The sequence below is a fragment of the Aegilops tauschii genome, chromosome 3 (genome assembly GCF_002575655.3).
Source record: "Aegilops tauschii subsp. strangulata cultivar AL8/78 chromosome 3, Aet v6.0, whole genome shotgun sequence".
NCBI lineage: Eukaryota > Viridiplantae > Streptophyta > Magnoliopsida > Poales > Poaceae > Aegilops > Aegilops tauschii.
Window position 1 is genome coordinate 578993290 of NC_053037.3, and position 26108 is coordinate 579019397.

The window sequence follows — 26108 nt, forward strand, 5'->3', positions numbered from 1 at the left end:
GAAACCTTTCATCCTTAGGGCCTGTTGGAGGAAAGACCATTTGACCTTGTCATAGGCTTTTTCAAAGTCGATCTTGAATACTACTCCACTCATGTTTTTTTGGTGCATCTCATGGATGGTCTCATGCAGGATTACTATGCCATCAAGTATATTTCTTCCTTGCATGAAAGCCGTTTGAGATGGCCGGACAACATGGTTAGCTACCGAGTTTAACCTATTCGTAGCCACTTTGGTGAAAATTTTGAAGCTGACATTAAGGAGGCATATGGGTCTGAACTGTTGGATCCGTTCAGCCTCCTTAATCTTCGGCAACAAGACAATCTCACCAAAATTAAGTCTGAATAGGTCAAGTTTGTCGGCGTGAAGGCAATTAAACAACTCCATTAGGTCAGACTTGATTATATCCCAGAAATTCTGATAGAATTCTGTGGGAAAACCATCTGGACCTGGAGCTTTGTTATGTTCCATTTGGAACACCGCATCTCTCACCTCCTCTTCAGAGAATGGTGATGTAAGGATATCGTTTTCTTCAGCTGTAACTTGTGGGACATCATCTGTTCGGGTCTCATCAAGGGTGAAGTTTCCTTCGACGCTCGCCCCGAACAGAGATTTGTAGTAGTTGGTGATATACTTTTTGAGCTCCTCCTGACCTTCGATCCGCCCCTCATCTTGTTGGAGACTGTAAATACATTTCTTCCTATGCCGCCCATTGGATTTTCTCTCCTGTTGATGTACACAGGCCGGCAATACGGGTGCACTAAATAGGGCTGGACAGTGAGTATTGGAAATAAATAGTCGCATGCAAATTAGTGTGCTGATATATATGTATACAACAACATTCCAGGTCGGCATCTTGCAGGTTGATCGGTGGATCCCACATAGTCGGTCTAGGGGCTTCTTGTACCCAAAAATTGTTGCTCGGTCGAGGTAGTTCCCGAGAAGATTTCAATCCTCAGGTTGGCCACGATGGCCGAACTAAGTCCCGGGGGCTACTACTTGCCAGTTTTGATTTATTCAAGTCCCGCGAGGAAGATTTTGATACTCAGGCCAACCATGCTGCCCGACCCGAGTCGAGGTGGCTACTTCATCGGCATTTCTCAAGAATTCTTTTAAGTGCAATATGGGTTTTCATGGAGGATTTTGATTCTCAGGTCGGCCACTTGCGCCTGGCCTGAGTCCCGGGGACTACTACACATACCTTTTTGCTCTAAGTATGTTCCCAAGTTTGGATTTGATCCTCAGAACAATTTTGCAAAGTGACCTAAGTCTCCAGGGCTACTGGATCAGCGGTTTTCTACTTGATAATGCAAAGATCCTACCAAGGAAGATTTCAGTCCTTAGGTTGGCCGCTTGTGCCTGACCTGAGTCTCGGGGGCTACTGCAACATTGCGGTTTTTTCTACAAAGATAATGTTTCACCAACCCGCAATCTGGCATCTTCCTTGCCGTGCTGCACCTCGGTAATTGTAGGACGCAATATTTCTATGTACTTTGGCTAAGCTGTAGGTGCATATAGGATTTTCGGTTAATATTCACCTTTAGAGCTGGCTATATATCTCTGCAAAGAATAAAATTGCGCCAATCGAAAAGAAATTCACGAGAAATCGGCTCGCCGAAGTCGGCTTGTTGGGATTTTTTCCCGGGGAGGCCGACTATCTTCATCAGCAACTCAAGACCGGGTGATGCACGCTACTTCGGAAGCATTCCAGAGGCCGGATTCAAGCGACTCACTGATGGAGTCAAATCTAGCAGATCTTGGGTAGGGGGTCCCAAACAAGCATCTTTGGTGCGATGGTAATAGAGACACATGATTTTACCCAGTTTCGGGCTCTCTCGGAGAGATAACACCCTACGTCTTGCTTTGATTGTAATTATTTTGAGGGAGTACAAGGTACATGTTGATCTACCACGAGATCGTAATGAGTCCGTCTGTCCGTCTACAAGCCCTCCTCCTCGGCTTATATAGATACCAAAGGGGTCTAGGGTTTACACAGAGGTCGGTTATCTCTAAGGTAATCGTGATGTAGAAGAACACTATAGGTGCTAGTTTGTTTGGCGTCGTGGAGTCCATGCCCGAAGAAATCTACTGCCTAGTATGAGCCGAGACAATGGGTTAAGCAACCTACTTCCATTTGTTTTTTCTTTACTTCACCAGGCTAACCACGTGGCCGTGGCAGGCCAGACAGGTCTTTTCACTCCTAGGACACCAACAAAACACCGTCAAGGCAGATTCCAGGCATTGTGCAGGCCAGGCAAGCGTTGGTGCGGATGCCAACCAAACTAGCGCTAAGTCTTGGATTATACGCCAAGTCTCCAGGTGTGTCCCCCTCTTGGTGTCATGGGCCCGATGAACGTGGCCCATTTGTAAATCATCACGGGGGTCCTTGGTCCGGCCCTCCTGGGCAGGAGATGACCCGATGTGTACCCCTTAGTCCAGGACACTATCACTCACTCTGTGGGAAATATTGCATGTATGCAATTCAATTATCTCCTTCAATATTTCACGTCCCATCTCTGTCACCTTAGATGGCAGCTCGACTGTTGGAGCTCGGCTGGAAGAAGACGTTGATGCGGGGATCAAGGTGCACGTCCTTCTTGATGGGACGTTACCTTGGTGAGCCCCATACCCACGTATGCATGTTATGTTAACCACCAGTTCAAGGATGCCACGTGGACAAGTGGGCCCATGGATGAGATCGGTCTTCATTGTCAAAACGATAGCAGATAATTATTACATCGGGAGCGTGGAAATACTTCGCGCCAATGGGTCAGCTGTGCGGGAGACATTTCCGACGTGCATATTGGCTCAAGTTCTTTCAAAACTTGTCAAAGACCGAGATGGTGTTGGTAACCTCAAAGGCAGTTCGACGTCAAGACTTAACTAAAAAGGGATGCTTTCGTTGAACCAGTTTCAAGATCGACGATTGAAGATGAGGTGCAATTCGGTTGAGATGAAGTGCGTCCAGTCTTGAAGACCGGTTTAGGGGCCTCTCACCATGTCGACTCCTGGCCTGGTGGCCCGGGCTGAGGACCCTTGTCGATTTCGACCTATGCCACATCAAGAGGCCCATGATACATAATTAGAAGGTTCCAAAAGACTTCGCGTATACTCTAAGACGCTGTATTTGAAGGAAATATGCCCTAGAGGCAATAATAAAGTTGTTATTTTATATTTCCTTATATCATGATAAATGTTTATTATTCATGCTAGAATTTAATTAACCGGAAACTTGATACATGTGTCGATACGTAGACAAAACACCATGTCCCTAGTAAGCCTCTACTAAACTAGCTCGTTAATCAAAGATGGTTAAGTTACCTAACCATAGACATGTGTTGTCATTTGATGAATGGGATCACATCATTAGGAGAATGATGTGATGGACAAGACCCATCCATTAGCATAGCATATTGATCGTTTAGTTTTATTGCTATTGCTTTCTTCATGTCATATACATATTCCTTCGACTATGAGATTATGCAACTCCCGGATACCGGAGGAATGCCTTGTGTGCTATCAAACGTCACAACGTAACTGGGTGATTATAAAGATGCTCTACAGGTATCTCCGAAGGTGTTTGTTGGGTTAGGATAGATCGAGATTAGGATTTGTCACTCCGAGTATCGGAGAGGTATCTCTGGACCCTCTCGGTAATACACATCATAAGAAGCCTTGCAAGCAAAGTGACTAATGAGTTAGTTGTGGGATGTTGTATTACGGAATGAGTAAAGAGACTTGCCGGTAACGAGATTGAACTAGGTATGAAGATACCAACGATTGAATCTCGAGCAAGTAACATATCGATAACAAAGGGAATAACGTATTTTGTCATAACGGTTCAACCGATAAAGATCTTCGTAGAATATGTGGGAACCAATATGAGCATCCAGGTTCCGCTATTGGTTATTGATCGGAGAGGTGTCTCGGTCATGTCTACATAGTTCTCGAACCCGTAGGGTCCGCACGCTTAACGTTCGATGACGATTTTGTATTATATGAGTTATGTGATTTGGTGACCGAATGTTGTTTGGAGTCCCGGATGAGATCACAGACATGATGAGGAGTCCCGAAATGGTCGAGAGGTAAAGATTGTTATATAGGATGATAGTATTCGGATACCGGAAGTGTTCCGGAGGGTACCGGGTACATATCGAGTCACCGGAACGGGTTCCGGGCACCCCCGGCAAAAGATATTGGCCTAATGGGCCAAGAGGGGAAACGCAGCAGCCAGCAGGGGCTGTTGTGCCCCCCATATGGGCCGAACTAGAGGAGGAAGGAAAGAGGGGAAGAGAGAAGGAAGGGGAGGGATTCGGCCTCCCCCTTCCTTTCCTCATCCCTCCTCCTTCCTTTCCCCTCCGGAAAATAGGGTAAGGGGGGCGAATTGGACTAGGCCCCCCAAGTAGGATTCCTCCTACTTGGGGCGCGCCAAGGCAATTCCCCTGCCCCTCCCACCTATATATACATGGGGAGGGGGTGCCTAGAACACATAACAATATCTGTTAGCCGTGTGCGGCGCCCCCCTCCACAGATTACACCCTCGATCATATTCTCGCGGTGCTTAGGCGAAGCCCTGCGTGGATCATGATACGTCTTCATCGTATCTACTTTTCCAAACACTTTTGCCCTTGTTTTGGACTCTAACTTGCATGATTTGTATGGAACTAACCCGGACTGACGCTGTTTTCAGCAGAATTGCCATGGTGTTATTTTTGTGCAGAAATAAAAGTTCTCGGAATGACATGAAACTTCACGGAGAATATTTTTGAAATATATAAAAAATACTTGCGAAAGAATCAAGACTAGGGGCCCACACCCTGTCCACGAGGGTGGGGGTGCGCCTACCCCCTGGGCGCCCCCCTGTCTCGTGGGCCCCTTGGAGCTCCACCGACCTCAACTCCAACTCTATATATTCACGTTCGGGGAGAAAAAAATCAGAGAGAAGGATTCATCGCGTTTTACGATACGGAGCTGCCGCCAAGCCCTAATCTCTCTCAGGAGGGCTGATCTGGAGTCCGTTCGGGGCTCCAGAGAGGGGAATCCATCGCCGTCGTCATCATCAACCTTCCTCCATCACCAATTTCATGATGCTCACCGCCGTGCGTGAGTAATTCCATCGTAGGCTTGCTGGACGGTGATGGGTTGGATGAGATTTACCATGTAATCGAGTTAGTTTTGTTAGAGTTTGATCCCTAGTATCCATTATGTTCTAAGATTGATGTTGCTATGACTTTGCTGTGCTTAATGCTTGTCACTAGGGCCCGAGTGCCATGATTTCAGATCTGAACCTATTATGTTTTCATGAATATATGTGAGTTCTTGATCCTATCTTGCAAGTCAATAGTCACCTATTATGTGTTATGATCCGGTAACCCCGAAGTGACAATAATCGGGACCACTCCCGGTGATGACCGTAGTTTGAGGAGTTCATGTATTCACTAAGTGTTAATGCTTTGGTCCGGTACTCTATTAAAAGGAGGCCTTAATATCCCTTAGTTTCCAATAGGAGCCCGCTGCCACGGGAGGGTAGGACAAAAGATGTCATGCAAGTTCTTTTCCATAAGCACGTCTGACTATATTTGGAATACATGCCTACATTACATTGATGAACTGGAGCTAGTTCCGTGTCACCCTATGTTATAACTGTTGCATGAGGAATCGCATCCGACATAATTGTCCATCACTGATCCAATGCCTACGAGCTTTTCACATATTGATCTTTGCTTAGTTACTTTACCGTTGCCACTGTTACAATTACTACAAAACTGCTACTGTTACTTTTGCCGTCGTTACCGTTACTTCCATACTACTTTGCTACTAAATACTTTGCTGCAGATATTAAGTCTCCTAGGTGTGGTTGAATTGACAACTCAACTGCTAATACTTGAGAATATTCTTTGGCTCCCCTTGTGTCGAATCAATAAATTTGGGTTGAATACTCTACCCTCAAAAACTGTTGCGATCCCCTATACTTGTGGGTTATCAAGACTATTTTCTGGCGCCGTTGCCGGGGAGCATAGCTCTATTCTTTGAGTCACTTGGGATTTATATCTGTTGATCACTATTAGGAACTTGAAAGACGAAAAAACCAAGATTTATCCCTCAACTACGAGGGGAGGTAAGGAACTGCCATCTAGCTCTGCACTTGATTCACCTTCTGTTATGAGTAAATTTGCGACACCTACACCTGCTGTTGATTCTGATATGTCGCATGTTATTGATGATGCCACTTCTGCTATGCATGATACTTATGATGAAACTACTTCTATGCTTGATAATACCGTGCCACTAGGTGAATTTCTGGATGAACAACTTGCTAGGGCTAGAGAGAATGAAATTATTGAAACTGATAATATTGATAAAAGTGATGATGAAGATTCTCCCCCTAGATATGAATTGCCTGTTGTGCCTAAGGGTTATGTTATGGATGAAGAAACTGCTAGAGATTTTCTTGCTTGCAATGATAGATATGATCTTAAGAAATTATTAGCGAAGCTAAAAGAAAAGTCTTTGAATGCTAGAATGAAATATGACCCTGCTTTTGCTACTTCACCTATCTGTATTAGTGATAAGGATTATGATTTCTCTGTCGATCCTGGGATAATTACCTTGGTTGAATCTGATCCTTTTCATGGCTATGAATCTGAAACTGTTGTGGCACATCTTGCTAAATTAAATGATATAGCCACCCTATTCACTCATGAGGAAAAAATTCGTTACTACTATATCCTCAAATTATTTTCATTCTCATTAAAGGGTGATGCTAAAACATGGTTTAATTCTATTGATCCTGGTTGTGTGCATAGTCCCCGGGATATGATTTATTACTTCTCTGCTAAATATTTCCCTGCTCATAAGAAACAAGCTGCCTTAAGGGAAATATATAATTTTGTGCAAATTGAAGAAGAGAGTCTCCCACAAGCTTGGGGGAGGCTTCTCCGATTACCTAATGCTTTGCCTGATCATCCTCTCTAGAAAAATGAAATACTTGATATCTTTTATAATGGACTAATCGATGCTTCTAGAGACCACCTGGATAGTTGTGCTAGTTGTGTTTTCAGGGAAAGAACTGTTGATCAAGCTGAATTGCTATTGAATAATATGTGAGTAATGAAAATGATTGGACACTTCCTGAACGAACTCCTAAACCAACTCTGAAGAAAAGGGGTATTCTATTTCTCAGTCCTGAAGATATGCAAGAGGCAAAGAAATCTATGAAAGAAAAAGGTATTAAAGCTGAAGATGTTAAAAATTTACCACCTATTGAAGAAATACATGGTCTTGATAACCCGACACAGGTAGTAAATGTAAATTCTCTCTATAGATTTGATGAGGGCGATATTTCTCGTAATAAGTCTGCTAGCCAATGCTTGGATGAGTTTGATAATTTTATTGTTAAACAAGAAAACTTCAATGCTTATGTTGGTAGACAATTGAAACGTAATGCTTATATGATTGAACACTTGAGTGACTATATGTCTAGAGTTAAAGGTGAACTTAAACTTATTAGTAAACATGCTTCTATGGTTACCACTCAAGTAGAACAAGTGCTTAAAGCTCAAAATGATTTGCTCAATGAATTAAATAATAAGAAAAATGATAATGCGAGTTATGACTAGAGGGGGTAAAATGACTCAGGAACCTTTGTATCCTGAGGGCCACCCTTAGAGAGTTGAGCAAGATTCTCAGAGAACTAATGTTGATGCACCTAGTCCTTCTAGAAAGAAGAAAAAGAAAAATGATAGGACTTTGCATGCTTCTAGTGAACCTGTTGTTGACAAACGTGAGAATCCCAATGATATTTCTATTTCTGATGCTGAAACACAATCTGGTGATGAGCATGAACCTAGCGATAATGTTAATAATGATGTTCATGTTGATGCTCAACCTAGCAATGACAATGATGTAGAGACTGAACCTGCTGTTGATCTTGATAACCCACAATCAAAGAATCAACGTTATGATAAGAGAGACTTCGTTGCTAGGAAGCACGGTAAAGAAAGAGAACCATGGATTCAGAAACCCATGCCTTTTCCTCCTAAACCATCCAAGAAAAAGGATGATGAGGATTTTGAGTGCTTTGCTGAAATGATTAGACCTATCTTTTTGCGTATGCGTTTGACTGATATGCTTCAAATGAATCCTTATGCTAAGTATATGAAAGATATTATTACAAATAAAAGAAAGATACCGAAAGCTGAAATTTCCACCATGCTTGCCAATTATACTTTTAAAGGTGGAATACCAAAGAAACTAGGAGATCCAGGAGTACCAACTATACCATGCTCCATTAAAAGAAACTATGTTAAAATTGCTTTATGTGATCTTGGAGCCGGTGTTAGTGTTATGCCTCTCTCTTTATATCGTAGACTTGATTTGAATAAGCTGACACCTACTGAAATATCTTTGCAAATGGCCAATAAATCAACTGTTATACCTGTCGGTATTTGTGAGGATGTGCCTGTTGTGATTGCAAACGTTACTATTTTAATGGACTTTGTTATTCTTGATATTCCCGAGGACGATAGTATGTCGATTATCCTTGGTATACCCTTTTTGAATACTGCAGGGTCTGTTATTGATTGCAACAAAGGCAATGTCACTTTTCATGTTAATGGTAATGAGCATACGGTACACTTTCCGAGGAAACAACCTCAAGTCCACAATATCAATTCTATTGAAAATATTCCATCAATTATTATGGGAGGTTTTGAATTTCCTCTTCCTACTATCAAGAAGAAATATGATATTCTTATTGTTGGGGATGTGCATATCTCCGTTGAGGTAACCGAGTGCTATTCGAAAATTCTCCGGTTTCATGCAGTTTGGAATGAGTTTGTTAACAAGACTTGATCAACCTTGTTAGTGGATTCCTTTTGATGAGCATGAGATGGATGAAGTTAGAAAGCACAACTTTCTGTACCCTCTTTTTACTTTCTGTTATTTAGATTAAATAAAGCAAAAAAGAGTATTTCTGTCTGTTCTCTGAATTATCCTTGCAATAAAAAATACCCCAAAAATAAAAGTTCTCCAAATGCCTCGAAAAAGAAATATGATTTTTTGTAGAATATTTAAGAATATCTGGCACCGAGAACACAGCAGAGGGGGCCACCACCAGGCCACGAGGGTCCAGGGCACGCCCTTGCCTCATGGGCCCCACGTGGCCCCTCTCCACTTATTCCAGCACCTGCACACTTCTTCCTCCAGAAAAATCATCCACCAGCTCAAACCCGAGTTCTAGCTCATCTTGCTGCCATTTTCGATCTCCTTGCTCAAAGCTCCATTCACAAAACCGTGTCGGGGGATTGTTCTTCGGTATGTGACTCCTCCAATGGTCCAATTAGTTTTTGTTCTAGTGCTTTAATTATTGCAAAATTTTGCTGCTTAGGTGACCCTGTTCTTGAGCTTGCATGTCAAATTTATTTGGCCCCAAGTAGTTCTAATGCATGATATAGTCTCTAGGCACATGTGGGAGTAGTTGCTATCAGCTTTGTTGAGTTAGGTTCACTTTTATTTTGAGTTACTAAATTTTTTAGAAACTTTGAGAAAATGATGAAGAGATTATTGAGGGGCTCTTGGAGCCGAAGCTTGAAGGATAAGCAAAGTGAACAGAATAAGAAGCCCAAATATAATCTCCCTCGCACAGCGGAGGTTCGACCGTGCGAATGGCCTTGTGATGAGTTCTTGAGAGCAGCCGGGATTGCTGATGACTTTAATTATTTGGCTGAGAATGCGGGCCTCATCGACTTCCTCCGTGACCAGCGCGAATAGTATCTCCTCCTCACTAATATTTTCGTGCAAATTTTCACTTTCATGCTAAGAAATCACCACCTTCAGTGGAATTTCACTTATATGATGAGGTTAAGGAGATGTCACTTTATGATTTTTGTGCGGTTTGCAAGTTACCTTTTGCGGGCAGCATAGAGGATCCACATCGTAATGATGTGGAGGGGTTTATTGATATGATTGTTGTAGGGGAAACGAGGAAAGTTTCCGATGCAAGAATCACTAGCATACATTTTCCTGTTCTACGTTACTTTGCAATATTTGCTAGTAGATGTTTAATTGGTCATGGGAACAGTGGAAATCTCAGTGCCCCTGATATTGTTATTTTGCGCCATGCCTTGTTTCGTGATACTACTTTCAGTTTAGGCGCTATTGTTGCTAAACGGTTAAATCTGAACCGTACAAAGGGTCCCATCTTTGGAGGCATCTTTGCTTTGCGCCTTGCTGCACACTTTAACATACCTATTAGGCACTATGAGAAAGAGGACAAGTTGATGCCTCCTATTTTTCTAGATTATAAGAGTATGGTAGCACATGATTTTATTGTTAAAGATAAGAAGAAGATGCTTAAGTATAAATTGATATTTGATAAAAATTATTGTGAGATTATTACCTCGCCCGCGCCCTCTTTGTTTAACATATTTTCAGGCATGTACCTCATTTTGCCGGAGGCCGTTCATGCATACTTGAGCGTGACACCTGCTCCAGAGGCTGAGCCGGAGCCGCCACTTGACCCTTATCGGCAGTCAGTTTATCAGTGGGATCCGGAGGAGATCACCAACCAGTGGCACCCCGAGGATCCTCCTCGGTACACTGGAGAGGACCACTTTGATCCATGGGCATAGACCAACTTAGGCCAAAAGCCTAAGCTTGGGGGAGTACGTATTTCTCACCGACATTACATTCATGTTCACACACTCATGCCAGTTGTCGGTGCTCATACTTTTTCATTGTACTATCCGTGCTACTTTATTTTCTTTTCTAAGCTTTCTTCTTGTGTGTCTGAAAAACCTTAAGAAAACCAAAAAAGAATTAGTTGTAGTTTTTAGCTAGTTTACTTTCCATGTCTGTAGTAGTAATAATTAAAAGAAAACCCAAAAAGAGTTCTCATTTTTCTTTTGTTTGTTGGGAGCTTTCCCGTGTAAATAGTTTTATTTCTTTTTCTTTGGGGGTCGAGAGGAGAAGACCATAATGAAAATATTTAGTGGCTCTCATATGCATTATTGTCGATTTAACCAAGAGCCCATGTTACCTTGTCTTCTCCTTTGTATTAAATGCTCGCAGATTTTAGCTTAGTCCAATGCACGTGCAATATTATTATTATCCACACCGTTCGGTCGTGCGAGTGAAAGGCAATAATGACGATATATGATGAACTAATTGAGATGCGAGAAGATGGTATGAACTCGACCTATCTTGTTTTTGTAAATATGATTAGTTCATCGTTCCTGATTCAGCTTATTATGAATGAAACATGTTTCCAATGACAACTAGAGATTATAGTTGCTTATGCCATGCTTAATTAGCTAGGAGTTTATAATGGTTTATCTTGCGTGCCAACATGCTATTAAAATGGTTGTGATGTGGTATGATAGGGTGGTATCCTCCTTTGAATGGTTCGAGTAGCTTGACTTGGCACATGTTCACACATGTAGTTGAAACAAAATCAACATAGCCTCCACGATATTTATGTTCATGGTGAATTATATCGTACTAATGCTTGCACTCAGTGTTGATTAATTTTAATGCATGTTCATGACTGTTGTCGCTCTCTAGTTGGTCGCTTCCCAGTCTTTTTCTAGCCTTCACTTGTACTAAGCGGAATACTACTTGTGCATCCACTTCCATAAACCCCAAAGTTATTCCATATGAGTCCACCATACCTTCCTATATGCGGTATCTACCTGCCGTTCCAAGTAAATTTGTATGTGCCAAACTCTAAACCTTCAAATGAAATTCTGTTTTGTATGCTCGAATAGCTCATATATCAACTAGGGTTGTCTGTATCTTCCATGCTAGGCGGGTTATTCCCAAGAGGAGTGGACTCCGCTCCTCACTCACGAGAACATGGCCGGTAACCGGGATGCCCAGTCCCATGCTCAAATCAAAATAATTGCAAACAAAACTCCCCCAGGATTGTTGTTAGTTGGAGGCACCCGTTGTTTCGGACAAGTCATGGATTGATGTTTGTTGGTGGAGGGGGAGTATAAACTTTATCATTCTGTTTGGTAACTGCCTATAATGTGTGTAGCATGGAAGATGTCGAGATCTCTCGGTTGTTATGTTGACAATGAAAGTATGCCGCTCAAAATATTATTTATCTCTATTTCAAAACTTGAGCTCTGGCACCTCTACAAATACCTGCTTCCCTCTGCGAAGGGCCTATCTATTTACTTTTATGTTGAGTCATCACCCTCTTATTAAAAAGCACCAGTTGGAGAGCACCGCTGTCATTTGCATGCATTACTATTAGTTTACATTGAGTATGACTATGACTGGATCTCTTTTACCATGAATTACAATGTTAGCCAGTCCTTGATCTTCAGAGGTGCTCTGCATTTATGATTTGCGGTCTCAGAAAGGGCTAGCGAGATACCATCTTGTTATATCATATTATGATTGTTTTGAGAAAGTGTTGTCATCCGAGATTTATTATTATTGCTGGCTAGTTGATTATGCCATTGATATGAGTAAACATGAGACTTAAGTGTTATTGTGAATATGGTTAGTTCATAATCTTTGCTGAAAACTTGAATGCTGGCTTTACATATTTACAACAACAAGAGCAAACAGAGTTTGTAAAAGTTTTTCTTTATCACTTTCAGTTTGTCAACTGAATTGCTTGAGGACAAGCAAAGGTTTAAGCTTGGGGGAGTTGATACGTCTCCATCGTATCTACTTTTCCAAACACTTTTGCCCTTGTTTTGGACTCTAACTTGCATGATTTGTATGGAACTAATCCGGATGGACGCTGTTTTCAGTAGAATTGCCATGGTGTTATTTTTGTGCAGAAATAAAAGTTCTCGGAATGACCTGAAACTTCACGGAGAATATTTTTGGAATATATAAAAAATATAGGCGAAAGAATCAAGACCAGGGGCCCACACCCTGTCCACGAGGGTGGGGGGCGCGCCTACCCCCCTGGGCGCGCCCCCCTGTCTCGTGGGCCCCCTGGAGCTCCACCGACCTCAACTCCAACTCTATATATTCACGTTCGGGGAGAAAAAAATCAGAGAGAAGGATTCATCGCGTTTTACGATACGGAGCCGCCGCCAAGCCCTAATCTCTCTCTTGAGGGCTGATCTGGAGTCCGTTCGGGGCTCCGGAGAGGGGAATCCCTCACGGTCGTCATCATCAACCTTCCTCCATCACCAATTTCATGATGCTCACCGCCGTGCGTGAGTAATTCCATCGTAGGCTTGCTGGACGGTGAAGGGTTGGATGAGATTTACCATGTAATCGAGTTAGTTTTGTTAGAGTTTGATCCCTAGTATCCATTATGTTCTAAGATTGATGTTGCTATGACTTTGCTATGCTTAATGCTTGTCACTAGGGCCCGAGTGCCATGATTTCAGATCAGAACCTATTATGTTTTCATGAATATATGTGAGTTCTTGATCCTATCTTGCAAGTCAATAGTCACCTATTATGTGTTATGATCCGGTAACCCCGAAGTGACAATAATCGGGACCACTCCCGGTGATGACCGTAGTTTGAGGAGTTCATGTATTCACTAAGTGTTAATGCTTTGGTCCGGTACTCTATTAAAAGGAGGCCTTAATATCCCTTAGTTTCCAATAGGAGCCCGCTGCCACGGGAGGGTAGGACAAAAGATGTCATGCAAGTTCTTTTCCATAAGCACGTATGGCTATATTTGGAATACATGCCTACATTACATTGATGAACTGGAGCTAGTTCTATGTCACCCTATGTTATAACTATTGCATGAGGAATCGCATCCGACATAATTATCAATCACTGATCCAATGGCTACGAGCTTTTCAAATATTGATCTTTGCTTAGTTACTTTACCGTTGCCACTGTTAAAATTACTACAAAACTGCTACTGTTACTTTTGCCATCGTTACCGTTACTTCCATACTACTTTGCTACTAAATACTTTGCTGCAGATGTTAAGTCTTCCAGGTGTGGTTGAATTGACAACTCAACTGCTAATACTTGAGAATATTCTTTGGCTCCCCTTGTGTCGAATCAATAAATTTGGGTTGAATACTCTACCCTCGAAAACTGTTGCGATCCCCTATACTTGTGGGTTATCAGATCACTTCACCATCACCGTCACGACGCCGTCGTGCTGACAGAACTCATCTACTTCCTCGACACTTTGTTAGATCAAGAGTTCGAGGGACGTCATCGAGCTGAACGTGTGGAGAAAGAGGTGCCGTACGTTCGGTACTTGATCGGTCGGAACGAGAAGAAGGTCGACTACATCAACCGCGTTGTCAAACGCTTCCGCTTTCGGTCTACGAGGGTACGTAGACACACTCTCCCCCTCTCATTGCTTTGCATCGCCTATATAGATTTTGCGTGAGCATAGGATTTTTTTAAATTGCATGCTACATTTCCCAACAGTGGCATCATGAGCCCGGTCTATGCATATATGATATGCACGAGTAGAACACAAAGAGTTGTGGGCGGTGATAGTCATACTGCTTTCCACCAATGTCTTATTTTGATTTGGCGGTATTGTTGGATGAAGCGGCCCGGACCAACCTTACATGACCACGTTCATGAGACCGGTTCCACCGACAGACATGCAACTAGTTTTGCATAAAGGTGGCTGGCGGGTGTCTGTTTCTCCTACTTTAGTTACATCGAATTTGACTCCCGCCGGTCCTTGTTGAAGGTTAAAGCAGCAAACTTGATAAATCACCGTTGTGGTTTTGATGCGTAGGTAAGAACGGTTCTTACTAGAAGCCCGTAGCAGCCACGTAAAACTTGCAACAACAAAGTAGAGGACGTCTAACTTGTTTTTGCAGGGCATGTTGTGATGTGATTTGGTCAAGACATGATGTGATACACGTTATTGTATGAGATGATCATGTTTTGTAAAAGTTACTGGCAACCGGTAGGAGCCTTATGGTTGTCTCTTTATTGTATGAAATGCAAACGCCATGTAATTTCTTTACTTTTGCGTTAGCGATAGTTGTAGAACCAATAGTTGGTGAGACGACCACGACGCAACGATGGAGATCAAGGTGTCGAGCCGGTGACGATGGAAATCATGATGATGCTTTGGAGATGGAGATCAAAAGCACAAGATGATGATGGCCATATCGTGTCACATATTTTGATTGCATGTGATGTTTATCTTTTATATGCATCTTAGTTGCTTAGTACGTCGGTAGCATTATAAGATGATCCCTTAACTAAATTTCAAGGTATAAGTGTTCTCCCTGAGTATGCACCATTGCGACAGTTCTTCGTGCTGAGACACCACGTGATGATCGGGTGTGATAGGCTCTACGTTCACATACAACGGGTGCAAGACAGTTTTGCACATGCGGAATACTCGGGTTAAACTTGACGAGCCTAGCATGTACAGACATGGCCTCGGAACACTGGAGACCGAAAGGTCGAACGTCAATCATATAGTAGATATGATCAACATAGAGATGCTCACCATTGATGACTACTCCATCTCACGTGATGATCGGACATGGTTTAGTTGATTTGGATCATGTTACACTTAGATGACTTGAGGGATGTCAGTTTAAGTGGGAGTTCTTAAGTAATTTGATTAATTGAACTTTAATTTATCATGAACTTAGTCCTGATAGTATTTACAAACTATGTTGTAGATCAATAGCTTGTGTTGTAGCTCCCCTATATTTTTTGATACGTTCCTAGAGAAAACTAAGTTGAAAGATGATAGTAGTAATGATGCGGACTGGGTCCATGATCTGATGATTATCCTCATTGCTACACAGAAGTATTATGTCCTTAATGCACCGCTAGGTGACAGACCTATTGTAGGAGTAGATGCAGACGTTATGAACGTTTGGCAAGCTCGATATGATGACTACTTGATAGTTTAGTGCACCATGCTTTATGGCTTAGAACCGGGACTTCAAAAATGTTTTGAACGCCACGGAGCATATGAGATGTTCCAAGAGCTGAAATTGGTATTTCAGACTCATGCCCGTGTCGAGAGGTGTGAGACCACTGACAAGTACTTTGCCTACAAGATGGAGGAGAATAGCTCAGCCACTGAGCATGTGCTCAGAATGTCTGGGGTACTACAATCTCTTGAATCAAGTGGGAGTTAATCTTCCAGATAAGATAGTGATTGACAAAGTTCTCTAGTCACTATCGATAAGTGGGAGTTAATCTTCCAGATAAGATAAGATAGACCTAAGCCTGAAACTGAGTGCTTATACTGCGAAGGAAATGGTCACTGGAAGCGGAACTACCCCAAATACTTGGCGGATAAGAAGGATGGCAAAGTGAACAAAGGTATATTTGATATACATGTTATTGATGTGTACTTTACTAGTGTTCATAGTAACCACAAGGCATTTGATACAGGTTCAGTTGCTAAGATTAGTAACTCGAAACATGAGTTGCAAAATGAACAGAGACTAGTTATGTGACGCCCCCCGATTCAATCGTACACTAATCATGCATGCAAACGTGTACGATCAAGATCAGGGACCCACAGGAAGATATCACAACACAACTCTAATGCAAAATAAGTCATACAAGCATCATAATACAAGCCAGGGGCCTCGAGAGCTCGAATACAAGTGCTCGATCATAGATGAGTCAGCGGAAGCAACAATATCTGAGTACAGACTTAAGTACACAAGTTTTTCTTAAGAAGGCTAGCACAATCTGGGATACAGATCGAAAGAGGCGCAGGCCTCCTGCCTGGGATCCTCGTAAATTACTCCTAGTCGTCGTCAGCGGCCTGTACGTAGTAGTAGGCACCTCCAGTGTAGTAGGAGTCGTCGTCGACGGTGGCGTCTGGCTCCTGGGCTCCAGCATCTGGTTGTGACAACCAGGAAGAAAAGAAAGGGGGAAAAGGGGGAGAAAGCAACCATGAGTACTCATCCAAAGTACTCGCAAGCAAGGAGCTACACTACATATGCATGGGTATCTGTGTAAAGGGGCAATATCGGTGGACTGAACTGCAGAATGCCAGAATAAGGGGGGATAGCTAATCCTGTCGAAGACTACGCTTCTGGAAGCGTCCATCTCGCAGCATGTAGAAGAGAGTAGATGGTAAGTTCACCAAGTATCATCACATAGCATAATCCTACCCGGCGATCCTCCCCTCGTCGCCCTGTGTGAGAGCGATCACCGGGTTATATCTGGCACTTGGAAGGGTGGTGTTTTATTAAGTATCCGGTTCTAGTTTTCATAAGGTCAAGGTACAACTCCAAGTCGTCCTGTTACCGAAGATCATGGCTATTCGAATAGATAAACTTCCCTACAGGGGTGCACCACATTACCCGACACGCTCGATCCCTCTGGCCGGGCACACTTTCCTGGGTCATGTCCGGCCTCGGGAGATCAACACGTCGCAGCCCTACCTAGGCACAACAGAGAGGTCAGCACGCCGGTCTAAATCCTATGGTGCAGGGGTCTGGGCCCATCGCCCATTGCACACCTGCACGTTGTGAGGGCGGCAGGAAGCAGACCTAGCCTAGCAGGCGTTCCAGTCCAATCCGGCGCGAGCCGCTCAGTCGCTGACGTTACGAAGGCTTCGGCTGATACCACGACGCCGAGTGCCCCTAACTGTTCCCGCGTAGTTGGTTAGTGCGTATAGGCCAGTGGCCACACTCAGATCAAATACCAAGATCTCGTTAAGTGTGTTATTATGAAGTAACCGCGAACGCCGACCAGGGCCAGGCCCACCTCTCTCCTAGGTGGTATCAACCTGCCCTGTCGCTCCGCCATAAAGTAACAGTCGGGGGCCGTCGGGAACCCAGGCCCACCTATACCGGGATGGAGCCACCTGTCCCTTCAGCCCCCATCTCCAAACAGTATCATAAGTAATGTAACAGTATAAAGTATATAGCATATGCCCGTGATCACCTCCCGAAGTGATCACGGCCCAGTAGTATAGCATGGCAGACGGACAAGAGTGTAGGGCCACTGATGGAACACTAGCATCCTATACTAAGCATTAGGATAGCAGGTAAGGGTAACAACTGTAGCAACAATGACAGGCTATGCAGCAGAATAGGAGTAACCAAAAGCAGTAACATGCTACACTACTCTAATGCAAGCAGTAGAGACACTACAGGAAACCGCTATTTTGCCGTCTGCCACGGCGGACGGCAAAGGCTCGAACGGCGGACGGCAAAAGGCTCCGGCAAAGTAGGCTACGGTAAACAGGTCCTTTGCCGTCTGCTTTTTATGGCGGACGGCAAAGAGTCCTTTGCCTACAGCGGCGGACGACAAAGAGGAGGGACGGCAAAAATACTGGACGTCCGCCAGCGTTAGTCTGTTAGGCGGCTAACGGCGGCCTTTGCCGTCCGCCAGCGGACGGCAAATTTGAGCGCCTCTTTGCCGTCCGCCAGTTGACGTCAGCAATGCGTCAGCGCCCGCTGTTTTTTGCCGTCTGCCACGGCGGACGGCAAAGGCAAAGTCTTTGCCATCAGCTTAGCTTTGCCGTCCGCCACGGTAGGCAAATTTGCCAAATGGCCCATCTCTCAGGAAGCACAGGTGGGCGCCACGTGCCCCCTTTGCCGTCTGCCACCGATGGCAAAGGTGTCTTTGTCGTCCGCGGCGGACGGCAAAGAGCCTGCACTGCCTCTTTTTATTCTGTTTTTCTTATATCCAACAATTATCACAGGAAATATATCACAGCAAATATATCACAGGAGCCAGCACATATATATCCAACATAATAAATATCCAGCACATATATATCCATATATACATAGTAGGTTGCACATAGTTCCATCGATCCATACATATTACAATATGCAAAGTTTCATCATAGCAATCTAGTTTCATCATAGCAAGCGAGCAGAATACAAGAAGTGCATCAAAGGAAAAAACAAGCAATCCATCATAGAAAGTTGGCTTCCGTGAAGTGAACGAAACCTGCAAAATGACAAATAAGAAAGTTAGAAAAAGAAGACTAGAAGAAGAATTAGACTAGAAGAAAAAGAATAGAAGAAGAAGAAGACTAGAAGAAGAAGTATATGCCATTTATTAGCTAACTTAGGTGAACTGGATCATTTATGAGCTAAATTAGTTGAAATGGATCGTTTATGAGCTAACTTAGGTGAAATGGATCGTTTATTAGCTAACCTAGATGAAATGGATCGTTTATGAGCTATCTTAGGTGAAATGGGTCGTTTATGAGCTAAGTTAGGTGAAATGGATCGTTTATGAGCTAACCTAGGTGAAATGGATCGTTTATGAGCTAACCTAGGTGAAATGGGTCGTTTATGAGCTAACCTAGGTGAAATGGGTCGTTTATGAGTTAACCTAGGTGAAATGGGTCGTTTATGAGCTAATTATGCAATTTTTGACATAAGTTAGCTAAGTACATATCATTTTAGAGCTAACTTAGGTAAGATGGATGGTTTATGAGGTCAGTAAGCTTATTAAGTCATTTTGGAGGAAAAGAAGCTAACTCTAGGTCATTATGGTAAGCATATTGGAGGAAATAAAGCTAAGTCTAGGTCTTTATGCATTTGTTAAGCAAAACACTAGAGAAACTTACCGTGATCAGGGAGGTGTAGGAGCGGGGTGGCTAGTGCCGCTACCTGGAGAAGGATCGTGCGATGCGTTTTTGGAGTTAAGCTGCACCAAAGATCATTTCCAATGTCTCGTTAGCATTACGACACTCAAATGTTAAGACTAGCAAGTAATGTCCATTCAAATTAAACTCACCGTGCTCCCAGGAGCAATCACTGGCATCGGCGGAGCGGGCTGACCGGACTTCTCGCACACAGACTGCACATTTGGTTTTCAGAACAGAGTCATACTAGTTAGTAATGAGACTCAAATGTTAAGACTAGCAAGTAATCTGCAGAAGAAACTTACCACAAGGAGCTCGTACATGGCCCTTGCCTGCATGTCATTCCGTGCCCTCTCCTCCTCCATCATCTTTCTCGTCCTCTCCTCCATCTCCCGCTGCCTCTCTGCCGCCTCCGCCAGAAGTTTCTCCGTTCTATCTCTCTCAGTCTGTATAGCAGCCTGCAACACCACTCACATGACCATTTGTAATCATTGATGGAAGCGCACACAATGTAATGGAGAAAGATAACTGAGTACGTATCACTAACCTTGATGGTGAGTTGCACTGGCCGTTCACGAGGCCTTATCTCAGGAGCGGAGCTCGACTGGCGCGCCTTGATCTCCGGGAGAGTGCTAGGACAACGGATAAGTCCATCTCCAATGGCTATGGAGCCATGGGACCTCCCGCCACCAGATATCATCACCAGCTCTGGATCAATGGGACCCTGGCTCGGGTTAAAGTCCTCCCCTTTCCTCGCCTTCCCCTCATCTCTATATCTCACGAGCTTGTTGTGGGAGGAGATGTTGGTGAAGTTGTTTGCATCATCGAGGTCAGACTGAGAGAAAGCCTTGACTTTCTTGAAAGAGCCAGTGTGGGCCATGGCATACAGGTCGTACACCTCTGGCACCTTATCCGCCTTATTGTAGCGTGCCTGAAAGAGAGAAACAATGAAAATTAGTAATTAAAGGGCTCAAGCTAGCATGATGAATGAATTGCATGAATCATGAAGCAAACCACATACCCAGTTGCGCCCGAACTGATATAAGTTGGAGCTGCCTTGATGGTGTGGCACACCTTCCATTTGGGCACGTTTGTCCTTGGCCTCGTTGTGGAGGGCTAGCCATTATTTTGAGCACCACTCATCGACCAACACCTCCCAACAATCCATCCGATCCGCACACCATCTCGGAGGCGCCTAAGTTAGCAAATAGAAACTTGAGCGCTACGGCTAAGAATTACTAAATGAAGGAACTTAAGTAGAAGGCCTTAAGAATTACCTTCATGTACTGCTCCTTACTCAGGAACTTATCGCGGCACGCCGGCTTGGTCTTCTTGATACCACGCAAGGCGTAGTAGTCTCGAACAGCCTGCACCCAAGCCTCGTGCCGTAAGTTCTGGAGTAGGCGCTTGCAGACGTTCTGGATAACATTTGCCGCGTCCTCCTCGTATCCCTCCTCACACCTGTAGAATGTCTGCAATAAAATGAGACAATATTGATTAGTACAATTAATAACTAGCTAGTTGAAGATTTTGAAATGTGTAAAGGAGAAATTACCCAGAACGTCCTGATCACCATGTCTGCCTTCGTGTCGCACACGACACCGTCGATAATGACATCCGGCGGGGCCGGGGCAGCCACGTAGTGCTCCCAGCTCAACCCAAGCTCTGGAAGCCGACCCTCACCAGGCAACGTGACAAACCCCGGGAAGTTTTGCCGGCAAAGAACTCCAAGGACGGAGTTGGGCTGGCGGACAGTATGATGGTGGTCCCAACCCCTGTAGCATGACAAGGCCAACGCATTAGTTATTTGAAGAAACATGAATGCAGAAGGTACAAAAATATTAAATGCACTTACGTACCTCTCCCCATCAGGGAAGATCAACCACCTCTGCTCGCGGGTCGCCGGCACGGACGGGAGCCGTGTAGCACCACGCTGGTAGATGGTGCCACCCTCCTCCTCAAGATCAGTTGGCTCCCCGCCATCATCAGCATGGCCACTCGGCTCCTCGGGCTGATCCGGCCAGGTACCCCATCCGGACGTGTGCTCCTCCGGGGTCTCGGATCTGCCGCTTTGTCACCATGTAATTCATCAAACTTTTTCCACGCAACACCATCCGATGTGTGTACAATCATCAGATTCCCATCTGCAACTAGTTCGGTTCTTTTGCCCGTTTTGTGCCATGTCATCTGTCTGGCCGTCTCTTCGACCATGAAAAGACGTTGAAGTCTTGGTACGATTGGCATATACCGAAGAACACTAACGGGGATTTTGGTCTGTGTCTTCTCACCCATACCGTTGTCTACCACAACATACCTGGAAGACTTGCAAATGGGACAATAGTTCAAGTCCGCATAGTCAAGCCTAAACAAGACACATCCTTTCTCACAGGCATGTATCTTATCATAGGGCATCTTCAGTGCACGGAGGATTTTGTCCGACTGGTACAGGTTTGCAGGCATTACATGACCTTTGGGTAGAAAGCGTCCAAATACTGTCATCATTGCATCGTAGCATTCTCTGCCCAAGTTGAACTGAGCCTTCAGAGCCATTACTTGTGAGATGGCATCCAACTGACAAAGCTCAGTGTGCTCATGGAGCGGACGTTTTGAAGACTCCAACATTTCATTGAAGGCCTTTGCAGATTCCTCCATCTCCTCGTCCGAATCCCGAGAATCATCAAAGTCTTGCACCATGTTTTCCATCCCGGTACCATGCTCGTCGGTGCGACGACGATCCACCTCAGCTCGGTCACGTTGGGCAGACTCACCATGAAATGTCCACACCGTATAATCGGGCCTAAAACCACTCTTCTGCAGGTGTTTGCCCATTTCAGCCTCTGTCCTCTTTTCCCAATTGCCGCACCGTAAACAGGGGCACCAGGTTTTCCTCTGGCCATTTGCAAATGCGGCTCGCACAAACCCCTTGGTTTTTGTGAACCATTCAGTGCTCCATTTGTTCTGACCAGTGTGACCGGTGTACATCCACGCACGATCACTCATCTTGACTTTCAGAGCTACTAGACACACAACAAATATATATATATATATATATATATATATAAAATTCACCATGTATATATTCATCAGTTGATCTACTTTGTCAATTTTATTACGTCCATGCAACCTACACTGTAATAGGTAATGATAGGTCCTAATCCCACCCGAGTATGTTTAGATTGGGTTCATTTTCCCATGCTATGCTCCGGATCCTACGCAAAATTTCGGCAGCACCTCCCCGCTGTTCTCCTGATACACGTCTCTGCAATAAACAGAGAGGATGTGTACCCGGAGAACAACAGGGGAGGCACTGACGAAATTTATGCGTCGGATCCGGAGCAAAGCATATGGGAAAACAAACCCAATCTAAACATACTCGGGCTGTCCATGGATAGCGTTGGACAATTCGAAAGAATCAAGGTTATAAATATGCAAATGCATGCATATTTATAACTATGACGCTTTCGAACGGGAGACACATATTGGTTACGCATACTGATGATTCAAGACACATATGTAGCTAGCTATCAAGTTTCATCGGAATAGATCAAATAATTAATGGGGGAGGAGGACATGTCATTTGTGCTCACCCACGAACGAAGGGGCAGAGCTCGTCAAACGCACGGCGAGGTCGTCGAACACCAAACCTCGCAGCGATGAAACAACTGCACATTTAAAACTACCTGATCAACACAATTATATATGATGTTTTTCATAACAAAATCGAAAGATATATGACCTAACTAATAATTCACAAATATATGACCCCGTCGGCTTCTGGAAGGCCAAAGAACACCTTTTCGGGAGGTGTCGGGGGTCGGGATGTCGTGTCGGTCTCGGGGTGCCGTGTCGGGGTCGGGGTCGGGGTCTCGGGGTCGGGGTGCCGGGTCGGGGTCGGGGTCGGGGTCGGGGTGTCGGGTCAGGCTCGGGGTCGGGGTGTCGGGGTCGGGGTCTCGGGGTCGGGGTGCCGGGTCGGGGTGCCGTGTCGGTGTCGGGGTCGGGGTGTCGGGTCAGGCTCGGGGTCGGGGTCTCGGGGTCGGGGTGTCGGGTCGGGGTGCCTGGTCGGTGTCGGGGTGCCGTGTCGGTGTCGGGGTCGGGGTGTCGGGTCAGGCTCGGGGTCGGGGTCTCGGGGTCGGGGTGTCGGGTCGGGGTGCCGGGTCGGGGTCGGGGTGCCGTGTCGGTGTCGGGGTCGGGGTGTCGGGTCAGGCTCGGGGTCGGGGTCTCGGGGACGGGGTGTCGGGTCGGGGTGCCGTCTCGGGGTCGGGGTGTCGGGTCGGGGTGCCGGGTCGGGGTCGGGGTGCCGTGTCGGTGTCGGGGTCGGGGTGTCGGGTCAGGCTCGGGGTCGGGGTCTCGGGGTCGGGGTGTCGGGTCGGGGTGCCGGGTCGGGGTGCCGTCTCGGGGTCGGGGTGTCGGGTCGGGGTGCCGGGTCGGGGTCGGGGTTGGGGTCGGGGTGTCGGGGTCGGGGTCTAGGGGTCGGGGTGTCGTGTCGGGGTGCCGGGTCGGGGTCGGGGTGCCGTGTCGGGTCGGGGTTTTTTCCTCTTTTTTCTTTTTCTTCTTCTTCCTATTCTTCCTTTTCTTCCTCTTCTTCTTTTTTCTTCTCCTCCTCCTCTTCTTCTTCTTCTTCCTTTCCTTTTTCCTCTTCTTCTTCTCCTCCTCTCCTCTTTTTTCTTCTTCTTCTTCTTCTTCTTCTTCTTCTTCTTCTTCTTCTTCTTCCTCTTCTTCTTTTTTCTTCTCCTCCTCCTCTTCTTCTTCCTTTCCTTTTTCCTCTTCTTCTTCTCCTCCTCTCCTCTTTTTTCTTCTTCTTCTTCTTCCTCTTCTTCTTTTTTCTTCTCCTCCTCCTCTTCTTCTTCTTCCTTTCCTTTTTCCTCTTCTTCTTCTCCTCCTCTCCTCTTTTTTCTTCTTCTTCTTCTTTCCTCAAACTAAACTAAACCTAAAACTAAAACTAAACCTAAAACTACAACTAAAACTAAATCTAAACTAAAACTAAAACTAAAAAGGAAAAAACAGAAAAAAGGGGGGCTCACCTGGGGGGTGGAGGAGGCCGGTGAAGGAGGGGGGCGGGGCGGTGGAGGAGGCGGCCTGGGGCGGCGGGGGGCCGGGGCGGGGGAGGGGGGCGACGGGGCGGTGGGGGCGACGGGGCCCCGGGGCGGCGGCGAGCCAAGGCGGCGGGGGCGACGGGGCGGCGGGGGCCGGGCCCGGGCGGTGGGGCGCGGGGCGGCGGGGGGCCGGGCGGGGGGGGGGGGGGGGCGACGGGGCGGTGGGGGTGACGGGGCCCCGGGGCGGCGGCGAGCCGGGGCGGTGGGGGCGACGGGGCGGCGGCGGCGGGGGGGTGGGAGGAGAGAAACGGCGAGGGAGAGACGAAGTGAGTAACGGGCGGGGGGTACGGGCCGTTAGGTAGTGAGCTCTTTGCCGTCCGCCCCTCTTTGCCGTCTGCTAGCGGACGGCAAAGAGGTGGCCCGTTACGTTTTTCCCAAACAGGCGGGGGGTGGGGGCCACCTCACTCTTTGCCGTCCGCCAGCGGACGGCAAAGATTCTTTGCCGTCTGCTGGCAGACGGCAAAGAGCTGGCAGATGGCAAAGAGCTTCTTTGCCGTCCGCCCTTTCTTTGCCGTCTGCTTTTGGGTAGCTGATGGCAAAGAGCTTCTTTGCCGTCAGCTAGCAGACGACAAAGAGCTGGCAGATGGCAAATTAGCTGATTCCAGTAGTGAGAGAAGGAATAGGCGATATATGGTGATCAAGGGGGGGGGGGCTTGCCTGGAAGCTCAGCCGAGAAGGAGGGGTCGTCAACACCGTAGTCGATCGGGGTACCAGCAGCAGCGTCAGTCTCGTAGTCTACCGGAGAGAAGAGGGGGAAGAAACAATGAATACAATGCAAACAGATGCATGACAAAACAAGTAGAGGTGCTAGGTGTGCCCTAACGCAGTAGGTGGTGATACCGGCGAAGGGGGGAAACATCCGGAAAAGTATCCCCGGTGTTTCGCGTTTTTAGATAGATGAACCGGAGGGGGAAAGTTGCGAGTTCGATATGCTAGGTATGTGTGGCGGACGAACGGGCTGCGTATCCGAATTCGTCTCGTCGTTCTGAGTAACTTTCATGTACAAAGTTTTTCCATCCGAGCTACGGTTTATTTATTAATTTTAAAAGATTTAATAATTTTTAGAATTTATTTAATTATTTTAATTCAACATTATCCAGAATAGTGCTAGCTGACGTCATCATGACGTTAGTATGACGTCAGCAGTCAACAGGGCGTTGACTGGGTCAAACTGACGTGTGGGACCCACCTGTCATACTCTATTAACTAACCTAACAGATTAATTAACTAAACTAAGTGATTAGGTTAATCTAATCAGGATTAATTAAATTAATTAATTCTTTAATTAATATTTTAATTATTATTTACTAATTTATTTCCTTAATTCTCTTTTTTTTGTTCTAGGCGCAGGGTCCCCTTGTCATTGGCCCTAGGGGCCATAACGGGTCGGTCATTGCGGGCGAACGGGCACAGGGCGCTGGCGCCCAGCCCGAATGGGCACCGATGTGGGAGCGAGCGCCGGCAGCGGGAGCCGAGCAGGCGCGGCCGGCGCAGCCGGTCGGCGCGGG